Here is a 12,697-nt window from a genome sequence, read left to right on the forward strand (position 1 = left end):
GTTGCATTTCTTTTACTCAGTGGGAGGCGAGACAAATTCCCAGCCAAGTGTCTGATTATGAGTGAAATCTGGGTATTTGAAGTGGGATTTACATAGTTCTTAAGATCTCTAATTTACTGCTTTAGAATTTAAATGTAAACTCACCAGTGGTTGAAAATGACTTTCTATCATGTAGTATTATGACAAAAGTCCAAGGGATTTTAGACTTTGCAGACCATTTACATGCACTCAAACCTGGATAACACAGTACAGGAGAGGGAAACTTCAAAGAGCAAAATAGGGGCTCTTTAAAGATAACATTGGGAAGGGTCTAATGAAAGAAACTTGCATGATGTATGAAGCAGCTTTTTTTTTTTTAGCTGAACCTGAAAAAAGACCAGGATATCTCGGCCTCTCCCGCTTTGATTTCATTATTCTACTCCCCCAATGTCAGGGCAGTGCAAATACTAAATTGCATTTCTTGGGAGAGTGGGAGAAGAACACAGAACGCCTCGAGGAAAAATAACACTCTGAAACAGTGCCGCTGATGGAGGGCAGAATGTGTCTCAGCTCTGTCCCCTCACAGCGAGGGGCGAAGAAGGAAACCTACAAACAGCAATAATAACCACTGCAAGCTGAATTACAAAGCCGCATGTCAGGCTGCCCTGCCCAACATATCTCACACTCCTTTTCTCCACTGTTAAAGAACTAAAGATGAAGACACATAAGCCGGGAAGATGCTAGCCAAATGCAATCGTGAGAAATTACTATCCGTCCAATTGCTCATTAAGGTAGTAGCGTTTATTTCCACCGGGGATTCCTCCTCGTCTGAAGCAGCAGGAGGATCCAGACAGGCCTAATGAAGCAGCGTGAGATTAGTTTGAGCGGAGAGCGGAGATTGGTATCGCTCCTTGAGTGCAATCATGTCTGATGATCAACCTCCGCAGTGCCTCATAAGCTCTCAGACTTCACAAAAAACCTGTCTCAATCCAATGCTCCTTGTATCTGCTTGCATCACTGTTCCCTGCAAAGTTGGATTTTAAAAGTGTGACATACAACTTTTTTCCTTTCCTGGATGCAATTTCCAAACATGTGTTTCATTCATGGCCTTCAATGCATTGCATGTCCTTGCGTCAGTGTCGTGGTTTTCCACGAGGAGCCGTCATTAATTGTCTTTTCATCACAGTGTTATGACACGTTTGGAGCGAGCCCTTCTTAGACCCTGATTGTATTTAATTCTGTAGCAAAACATGTATTCTGCAGACGTCCAGATCTAAAGTCATCAGCGAAACAAGCTAAGCTAACGTTAGCGGTAGCACTGATTGTATCCTTTATTTGCAAAAAAAGGTATTAAAAAAGCACAGATTTTTAACATGAAACGGGTTTAAGTGTTCACCTGTTGGAGTTACTGGATCTGCCTGCTTTGATCGGATAAACCTGTACTTAGTTCTCTCTAAGTCTCCATGTTGTGGTGTGCTAGCATGCTATCGTGAGCATTGATAGATAGAATGGGAGGATGAAACCCTCTTTATTAGTCACATACATGCACACAGCAGAGCACACACAGTGAAATTGGTCCTCTGCATTTAACCCATCCTAGTACTAGGAGCAGTGGGCAGCTATCGTGCAGCGCCCGGGGAGCAATGGGGAGGGGGGATTGGAGGTGTCCGGTGCCTTGCTCAAGGGCTAGGAGGTGAACTGGGACCTCTCCAAGTAGCAGTCCACTTTCCATATTTCAAGTCTGTTCGGGGACTTGAACCGGCGACCCTACGATTCCCAGTCCAAGCCCCTACTGACTGAGCCACTGCTGCACAGCAGAAATACTAGCATGGCTGAAGACGGTTGGTATTTTTAGTTCTCTAAATGTGCAATAATTAAACAATTCACATATAATATGTTAATTAGTGAGTTGCAGGAATAAGTAAACTATGCACATTTTATAAAACAACAAGACAGAACATCTTATTAAGTGTAAATTATCCAGAAAACCACACACATATGACCCGGTTCGTACAACCAAACTCCCCAAATAACAGCCCCCAAACTGCTGCAGTTTCCCGCCGCTCTGTGGTCATGTGACCTCCTTCATTTCTCCTCAGGATTACCCATCGGCCCTCTTCAATATGCTGAGCGCGTGGAGATGCATTGATCTGTTTGTCATTTGCATCCATCAGCTGTTTAAAGGCCACATCTGGAGGGAAATCTTCACATGACCCTTTAGCCCGACAAGTTAATGAGAGGTCAAATGGAAAACCTCCGAGAAAACTCACACGTATACGAGACATTTAGATTGTTCCATCAGAAAGGGAACAGTCGATGAAGCCACCAATAAAATAAGCATGCATTAATAAAATCACTTAAGGACACAACCGGTACGCTAACTGACTCAGAAACAAACATCTAATTCTGCAAATAAGTGTGAAAATATGTATTGAATTGGTCAGAGTTAGAGGTATATATCTTCTCAATTAACTTTGCAAGAAAGAGAATAAACCTTTTCATGAATTCTAAATGTATTATAATGTTTTTATATGCTTTACTATACTTCATAGCTTCTAACAGACTTTGCTGTCTGGACGAACTGCTCGAGTTTGGATCCATTATTCTGACTGTTTCATAATAAATAAAGTGGATGTTTCTCGCCTCACATCTAAATCCTTTACTTCCTTAGATGTTGTGACTTTGATTATCTTCCTTTCTCATCTGCGAGCCACATGAAGGAGTGAAATCCACTGGATGTTGAATTAAATCGTTATTAATCACAACGGGGAAGCCAGCTGAAATCTGAAATATTAAAATGCAAATGGAGCAACGCATTTAATTAACTGGGCCTTTTGTGAGTCTTTAAAGGGATCCATTAAGTTGTTTTTTGGGGGAAACATAAAAGAATAATCAGGCTAGTGGAAATCTGAAATGATTCTGGGAAAAGGAAAAGCTTTCAGGTAGATGGCTTTGAAGTTAACTCGCATCTATTAAGTCTTTAATGCAGAGCAGAATTTAAATTAGCGGTTCATTTGGGAAACCAACAAAGAGAAGTGTCTCTGAATTTATTCTCTGTGATCATCTTCAGCTCTTAAATAAAGAGGAAGGATATACCCTTAAATGAACATCCTAGTGTTAGGAGCAGTGGGCTGCCATTATGTACGGCGCCCTGGGGCAGTGCAGGGAACGGTGCCTGCCTTGACACCTCGGTAGTGGGGCTTGAACCGGTGACCTTCTGGTTCCCAAGCCAAGACCCTATGGACTTTTTCACCACCGCCCTCGAAGTACTGCAGAGGATAAATAAATATTGGGTTTGCCTCTGATTCACGCACACACTTATTGTGTAGGAGTTCGACAGCCAGGGCCGGTGCTGGCCACATCCATAAAATATAGAATGACTCAAAAATAAGCCCCGCCCACTTTCTGGAGAAAATCCTGCATTTGAAAATAATAGTTTGTGTCTTAAAGCTGCTCTTTCTTCATGTGGCCCTAACCATCTTCTAACATTTTGTCTCACAAACCTAAAAAATCGGACTTTTTAAAACGTTTTTGACTTTTTCTTCCTAAATGTTGTCTTTTAAAAATGTCAGATTATTTTTTGAACTCAGTTTTTCCTAAAAATTCAGCTTTAAAAATAAATAAAATGACCCCCTATTTTCTCATGCTCTAACTCCCTCTCATGTGGTCCTAATGATCTAGTTTTAAAAATGCATGCTTTTTTTCTCCCAATATTTTTCGTTTGATGTTTTTTTCAAACTTTTTCAATTTTGACTTTTTTGAATTTCCAACTATTTTTTCTAAATGTTTTCCGAAAAGATCAGATTTTTTTTCTCACATTTCTGACATTCAAAAGTTTAAGATGGTTGTATTTTCCAATTATTCCTCTCGTCTTTTGGGCTGCAGGCGAGATGTCTGTCGGTCTCTCTGCTTCTCTGAGAATAAAAACTCTGCTCTGAGAGGTGCCACTAATTCTCCCCCTGAGGGTAATTAACGGCAGCGAGGAGTAAAGCCCTCCTGGGGAGGAATGCACTTGTCGTTTCCCATTACACCTGCACGTGTAATTGGGAGTTGCAGGTATGCTTACTCTGCAAAAATCAGCCTGACTGAATACTTGGAGGAAATCAAAGGTAAATGCTCCAACTGGAATTACATAATCAAGCGTCTAAAGGAGTGTGGGAAAGCACGGAGAGCATGGCTCCGAAACTTAGGATTTATCATAAAGATGGCTGTAAATTAACACAAGTGTCAAACAACACTTCAAATGTGTTCAATTCGTCAGCAGCTGTCGGTGAAGTGTTTGCCCTCTGTAACGCTGACTGCTGCAGATTGTCCAGCAGTGGCTCAGTAAGTCAGTAGGGGCTTGGACTGGGAATCGTAGGGTCGCCGGTTCAAGTCCCCGAACAGACTTGAAAAATATGGAAAGCTACTTGGAGAGGTCCCAGTTCACCTCCTAGACCCTGCTGTGGTGCCCTTGAGCAAGGCACCGGACACCTCCAATCCCCCCTCCCCATTGCTCCCCGGGCGCTGCACAATAGCTGCCCACTGCTCCTAGTACTAGGATGGGTTAAATGCAGAGGACCAATTTCACTGTGTGTGCTCTGCTGTGTGCATGTATGTGACTAATAAAGAGGGTTTCATCCTCCCATTCTAGATTGGTTCGTGCTTTTTATAGCGTCTGTGTGTGAGACAGCTTTATTGACCGGTAAACATGAAATATGTTTATGTGTAGGAACTTTTGGGCGGCAGTCTGACCACATTTCAGTCCGTCGTTTTTAAAAATCACCATCTGATTTTGATTGCATCAGGTATTATCAACTGGCTTTGAGCATTGAACAAAAGCCCATGTTTTAGGCTTTCTTTAGGTTGAATGTGACGTGTGTTAGCCAATAGGAAGTGTTTCATAGCGATGTTACTACCAGAACTTTGGGATTTTAGCCTTTGCAGACCATTTACATGCACTAAAAGTGAGAACACACTACAGGAAAGGGACAATCCAAAAGGCAAAGGGTTTTTGTTTCCAGGGATATTGATCTATCTGGAGCAAAGGGCGACTGAGACAACATGGATAATGTCCAGTCAGACAAAGGACCCTAATCCAATTTGGGCTCTCATCTGTTTTGCAGAACAAAAAGATGAAATCTCTTTAGTCTTTTTTCTGTTTCAGCACCGATTCCTGCACCTATTGGCATGTCTTGATCGAGGCTCAACAGAGGGAGGACAGAGGAGGGGCTTTGGTTTGCCTCTGACAGTGCAGAGGTGGACAGGCAGGCGTTCCTCTGCTGAGCATCACTTTGTCTCAGCGTCCTCACAGCCTCTCATGCAGAGTGTGTGTGAGCCGCCTCTATCAGCATCAGCAGCCACACACACTCCGCAGAAACACCCTGTGTGAGGCTGATAAGGCGGCGGCTGAATGTAAGCTGCAGGGCGAGCTCTGTCAGGATGTCCACCAGCTGTCAACGATCAGGCCATTTCTTTTGGGATTGCAATCCCTCACAGATGCTACCCCCGTGGATGAAAGCGCTCTGTAGTCCAGGCATCTGGATGTGCCGCCACGCGTGCTGGCGGCGGCTATCTGTCGTCATGACAACCTGAAAAGCCCATGCAGGGAGCTCGAGCAGTAATTCTGAAGTTTAGATACGGTGTGTTGGAGCCTGAGCCTGCATGGGATGGGAATCCAGTTTAGATTTACATACATTCAGTGGGTTTAGTGGGACATATTTACATAATCCATGTTAGTTAATGTCCAACATCCAATGGTGTGTATCAGTATGTAGTGTCTCTACTTTAAAGAGTCCCCTCCTGCTGATGTTCAGGTGTATATCAGTATGTAGTGTCTCTACTTTAAAGAGTCCTCTCCTGCTGATGTTCAGGTGTATATCAGTATGTAGAGTCTCTACTTTAAAGAGTCTCTCCTGCTGATGTTCAGGTGTATATCAGTATGTAGAGTCTCTACTTTAAAGAGTCCTCTCCTGCTGATGTTCAGGTGTATATCAGTATGTAGCGTCTCTACTTTAAAGAGTCCTCTCCTGCTGATGTTCAGGTGTATATCAGTATGCAGAGTCTCTACTTTAAAGAGTCCTCTCCTGCTGATGTTCAGGTGTATATCAGTATGTAGAGTCTCTACTTTAAAGAGTCCTCTCCTGCTGATGTTCAGGTGTATATCAGTATGTAGAGTCTCTACTTTAAAGAGTCCTCTCCTGCTGATGTTCAGGTGTATATCAGTATGTAGAGTCTCTACTTTAAAGAGTCCTCTCCTGCTGATGTTCAGGTGTATATCAGTATGTAGAGTCTCTACTTTAAAGAGTCCTCTCCTGCTGATGTTCAGGTGTATATCAGTATGCAGAGTCTCTACTTTAAAGAGTCCTCTCCTGCTGATGTTCAGGTGTATATCAGTATGTAGTGTCTCTACTTTAAAGAGTCCTCTCCTGCTGATGTTCAGGTGTATATCAGTATGTAGTGTCTCTACTTTAAAGAGTCCTGTCCTGCTGATGTTCAGGTGTATATCAGTATGTAGTGTCTCTACTTTAAAGAGTCCTCTCCTGCTGATGTTCAGGTGTATATCAGTATGTAGTGTCTCTACTTTAAAGAGTCCTCTCCTGCTGATGTTCAGGTGTATATCAGTATGTAGAGTCTCTACTTTAAAGAGTCCTCTCCTGCTGATGTTCAGGTGTATATCAGTATGTAGAGTCTCTACTTTAAAGAGTCCTCTCCTGCTGATGTTCAGGTGTATATCAGTATGTAGAGTCTCTACTTTAAAGAGTCCTCTCCTGCTGATGTTCAGGTGTATATCAGTATGTAGAGTCTCTACTTTAAAGAGTCCTCTCCTGCTGATGTTCAGGTGTATATCAGTATGTAGCGTCTCTACTTTAAAGAGTCCTCTCCTGCTGATGTTCAGGTGTATATCAGTATGTAGTGTCTCTACTTTAAAGAGTCCTCTCCTGCTGATGTTCAGGTGTAAATCAGTATGTAGAGTCTCTACTTTAAAGAGTCCTCTCCTGCTGTAGTAGTTTATTATACAGTCAATATAAAGCTGTATGTCTTCAGTAAACTTCATACCCCTAAACTCACTTTGTAATCAGAGGAAACAGTGGAGCTCATGTTCTGTTTACATCTTCTTTTATTTTCCTCTGGCACAAATTCATTCCTGACAATTAACACCTATGTTGACACAGAACCCAGACGTGTAAACAACAAATGCACCAAGATGAATAACTATAGATTTCTCTGTTTGCAATTACACGGGGTTGACACCTACTGATTGGTGTTGTGGCTGACGAGGCTCTCTGGTGGTTTCAAGTGTTTAATCAACTCTGTGCACTCAGGAGCGGTGGCCTTAAGTTGAGGTTACGAGTCGGATGAAGGTGTATTTATTCAAAAGTTTAAACCCTGGGACTCTACAGATCCATCGCTGGGAATCTGGATCAGATGCAGAAGGCTTTGTGATGAAATGTGTCGGTAACCTGTGGGTGTTTGTGACGTTGCAATGACACTAACCTTGGTGTTCATCCACCAGTTCCAGACGCTGCGGATGTGCGAACCCTAAAATAACATTTGTGTTGAAAATCTGGGAGAAATATAATCAAACGTAGTCTGGTTTTTACTATCAGTGAGCAAGTGTTTGAGTGACATGGACATGTGTGTAATTATGTAAACTACTGACAACATTTCTGTCAAAAATATCATCATTTGGAGATCATTTAAACTAAAAGTGTGTCTGCAGAAAATGAAACCTGGGCCAAACCACAAATGAGATGCATTGGTTATAGACCTCAAATCATTCACACCAACACTGATGAGATGAGGAAAGAGTATTTGCCATTTTCTGCAAATAAAGTCTCTAAACAACGTTCCTTTTATTCAAAATCTGGGAGAAATGTAGTCAATAGTTACCAGACTCATATCAAAGTGTTCATTTTACTCAACCAAATGCATATGAATAGTAAAACCACGGGTCTATTGATTATTGTGTGTAGCTGTAACTTGTAAAGAAGTAGCAGATAGAGAACTCTTTGTGTGTCCAATGTATTCCTACTCTCTACATACTTTGGATATACGATATTCACCACCTCTACTTCCCCCTCGTCCTCTTACATTATTCCTTTCATCTCATTCTGCTCCTTCCTCTCTCCTTTCTTTACAAACCCTTCAGTGAATGGAGCGTAACTTCCTCCCCTGTGCACGTTATTGATTGCTTGTTTGGTCGTTATGTCTCTGAACATCACAAGTGTGTACCTGAGACTCAAGGCCCCTCGCTGCATCCTCTTTCCCATCCGCCTGCTTTCAGAAAGAAAACCTCTTTGTGAAGTTTTTCAGAAATGTGGCTCAACCTCAGGCCCTCACAGGTGGAAAAATAATCGATACCCAATTATTATTTGGAGAATTAGTTCTTCAACATTCAGCATTGAGTTGAATAAGATCTTACGTGGGGTCTGTCTGGAGATCTGTCCAATTAACCCAAGAGGATTCTTTTTGGGGAAACATTATAACACGCCGTCACTCAGATCAAGGTCCTTAAAGGGAACAACACTCAATACCCAATTATTATTTGGAGAATTTGTTATTTTACAATCCACATTGAATTGAACAGAGAGAAATACCAACTTGTCTTTTGTAAACACTGCCCGGAGAGGATATATGCTATGTTAAAAAGTACACGTCTGTGGGCTGTTTTATTACCCTTTCCCTCAGCTGGAGGTCCTTACACGTGAAAAACACTCAATCTTTTATAGAATTTGTTATTGAACATTCAAAACTGAGCTGAGCAAGCCTTGCATGTTTTGTCCTTCAGTCTGCCTGGAGACAACAAGACCATCCACATCTAAAACCAACATCCCATGGAGAATACACTCACTATTATACTGGGTTTGCCAAATATATTTTGTAGGGAACACATAACACGTCTGTGTGCTCTCTCAGAGGCATTTGACTCAACTAGAGGTCCTATAAACACTCGATACCCAGTTATTACTGGAGAATTTGTTGTTCAGCATTCAAAGATAAATGCAAAGACAGACTTGTGCGTTGTGTTCTTTGTTGGAGTTGGGCTGGAGCTCTGCCCGATCAACCCAAGAGAACATACTTTTACGTGAAATATTTCAGCACTTCTGTGGGCTGTTTTACAAGTATTTGGCTCAGCTGGAGGTCCTTACGGGTTAAAGACATTCAATAACCAATTACCTTTTGTAGAATTTGTTATTTGACATTTAAAATTGAGTTGAAAAAGAGGTGTTCTGTTATTTGGGAGAGTCTTCCTGGAGAAAAGCCAATTACCCAAGAGAAAATTCAAATATTCAGACTTCTGGATGTGTGGGAGTTATATATAATGACCAAAAGGCATGATTTTTCATCAGGGTTTTGGGAGTGACGGCAGCAGCAGGGACAGTATCTGCATTTACCAAAATGCTTTATATCACATTACAGACCCAGCCTCTCCCCCACGGCTCTCCGAGTGGCCGGCCCTCGGTTAATCTGCAGGGAGGGTTCTCTGTTGCTGTGCAGAGAGCAATTAGGATAATTGTTAAGTGGCCGCCATTGAAGGAAACCTCGGTAATTTAATAGAAACTTGCCGTCTCTTTCTCTGTGCTGCTGCAGGTTTCCAGGGAAACTGAAGGATGCAGGTCTAAATTTGCACTGGAGTTAAATTTTCTGATAGCGGTGGATATCACACTCGCTGCAGACCATCTCTCGGTTGTTTATCTGAGAGCCGATGGGGAAAGGCACTTTGCCACCCGGTGTCACGAAAGACGATTTTTTTTGAAGCACTCTCCGCAACTCAAATTGAATCATGGTCATGCAAGATGGATTATTCCATTCCGAGCCCGATCATTTGTTACGCAAATATTGTGCCATCCAGTTCCCCTCATTTCCAGTAAACAAAATCAGAGACTACTCGTGCAATTTCCTCCCAGCTTCATTTTATTTTGTTGTTCATTTTGGCTGAAAACACAGCTGCTGCTTCAGAACATCTACACCAGAATCACCAGACTGCAAAATAAAGAACATATTTACAGAGGCCTTTCAGTTCTCCTTTCACTCTGCTGAGAAGCCTTATACAGCTAAGTGAAATGCAACAAAAACACAAGGCAAATTACAAAGCAGAGCTAAAAGATGGAGCGCTGAATGAAGGCAGAAGATTAAAGGAGCAGCCGGTAATTGAAACTCTTGACTAACATCCATTTGCAATGAATAGGAACTCGATCTTGTGTGCATGACAGCAGATTTTCCCCTCCCATCTTCCTTAAATGGACTGTTACCCAGTGAATTAGCTACCATAAATGATGGAAAACTACAAACCTGCCATTCATTAAATGACTGAAGTTTCCTTCTGCCAAAACTCACATTGATCGTTGATGTCAGACAAAACATGGACTGTAAACCTGTGACCAACATCTACAGAAAATCTAGGTTCGTGTAGAAAACTGAAGTCTCCCTTTAAGTGTTTGACTTTTGTTTTCACGAGACACGTTTAGGTGTAAATTCACTCTAAAAGCCCCAAACTATCTCTATTGTCAAGCACCACCGAAAGCTGGTGCAGGGACCTTCATTTATTTGGTTTTCGTGTCTTGGTGACGTGGATATTGTGGGTATAACGTGCTAGCTACTATGCTAACCGCTCCCATTCAGTCGTATTCCTCTGAAGCATCCTCTGTTTTCTTTTCTGTTCTGCTTATTTTCCTCTTGGCATTTTGGCACGTCCTTATACTTCAACATTACAATAGGAGGAGTTCCGATGACCCCCAACAACATGTATGATCGTATCTTCAACCTTGTTTGAATACGTGATCTTTCTAATGTTGTTGGTCAGGCTTAGAAATACATGTAAGGGCTTTGTAGGAGCCAGGTTTGGGGTTTATGTGTTTCTATTTATTGTGAGGTGGGCGTGTTCTGGAGTTTGGGGCGGAGCTTGTTTAACCTCGCTGCGATCACCTGCTCAGGGTGGTTTAGTATGGAAAGAGAAGGGAGGCAAAAGAGTCTGTTGAGCAGCTAAAACGGCTTTGTTGATTATTCGACTCTGATTGGTCAATTTGGACATTCCAGAGGTTGTTAATTTTCCGCTAACAGACTGTTGCTAAGGAGAACAGACTGTTGCTAAGGAGAGCAGACCGTTGCTAAGGAGAGCAGACCGTTAATAAGGAGAGCAGACTGTTACTAAGGAGAGCAGACCGTTGATAAGGAGAGCAGACCGTTGCTATGGAGAGCAGACTGTTGCTAACGAGAGCAGACTGTTGCTAACGAGAGCAGATCGTTGCTACGGAGAGCAGATCGTTGCTACGGAGAGCAGACCGTTGCTAAGAAAACAAAGAGAGCCTGAGCAGGAAGGAGTCTGAAGACGCTCTCAGACAGTTCTTCCTCACCAGTGAAAGCACGGCTGCAAACAGAAACCCTCTGGAGCAGTTCTCCGTGCCTGGGGAGATTTTTCCTGATGGATGAAAGGCAATTCTGAGAGGGGGGTTTGCAATCCCTCTTGTTAACAAATGGACCACAGTGATGCATGTCTCTAACCTGCCGACTTTTCCTCAGCCTCCTCTCTTCTGACTCTGTTATGCTTTATAGATGGCCAAACGTTGGTGGCGATAGAGTCGTCGACAGGGTAAAAATAAACTGAATTAAGGCTGAGGTGGAAAGCTGCTACTGTGGAGGGACTTGTTGAACCAGGTCCTTAAGTGAACTGGCAGTGTTGAAAGGGGGAGACAAGGGGGGTGACACAGCAAATAGTCCCTGTTCGGGTTCCTCAGCAATGGGACCAAGCTAACCAAGAGTTCTATGGGATGATTTGGTGAAATTGTGAAGCTTGTTACTCTTTCTTTTTACCGCAGATGTCAAAATCCAGGTGGTGCTCCCGGGTCATGGTTAAGTGTCCTCTGTTGCCATGAGGAAGAAATGGATCGACCCGTATTGATCAGTAACGCCTCGATGCCTCTGCTACCTCATTGTCTTTTTATGCTACGAGGTGGTGAGATTTGACTGATTGCTTCTTTTGGACAGAAAAACATTGACAATTAAAGGACATGTCTTATTGGTCCATGTATCATTAGTTCTTTATTAAACCTGTAAACGGAAAAGCGTGTGAGAGGCATCAGAGTCCAGAATTCAAAATCCCCTAACAATGAGGTCTATTTCAGACACAGCCATATGTGGCTTACTGGATTTACAGACCTCAATGACATTGGTTTTCTTGGCTCCATGAGTCTCTTAAATTCCCCTCTTTATAATATTATCATCGTTCCTTCAGCCGGATACTGGAGTGCTTTAATGCAAGCGCAAAGAAATCCCTAAAAAAAACCTCTCAGACACTTTTCTGTGTACAGGTTTAAGAAAGAAAGAAAAGGAATGGGCTGAACATACTCCGGCTTTTATTCACCTGTGACTTACAATCTAAAGGAATGACCAAGTATATATAATGAGGATGATTCTGCACAGATGACAAATGACACCAGGAGACAGTTTGTTAATTGGCATCTCTAATTGGATAATAAAACTAAAAGTTGAACCCTGAATGAACTCTTGTTCTGCTTGTGTTTATTTGATTCAATATGAAAGCTCGTGCGGCCTTATTATTCTTACTTGGAGTCGAATTCTTTACATTTCTTGTGTCCTTGAGTCTGCGAAACAATGCAAGCTGAGAGATATCCTGTTAAAAAGCAAAGCACTAATATACATTACACTGTAAATCACCACTGTCGAAGGAGGAAAATATCACACCACAAAATAGATCCCTTTCTCCGTGGATCGACTC

This window comes from Eleginops maclovinus, chromosome 13 (genome assembly GCF_036324505.1).
Source record: "Eleginops maclovinus isolate JMC-PN-2008 ecotype Puerto Natales chromosome 13, JC_Emac_rtc_rv5, whole genome shotgun sequence".
Classification (NCBI taxonomy): Eukaryota; Metazoa; Chordata; class Actinopteri; order Perciformes; family Eleginopidae; genus Eleginops; species Eleginops maclovinus.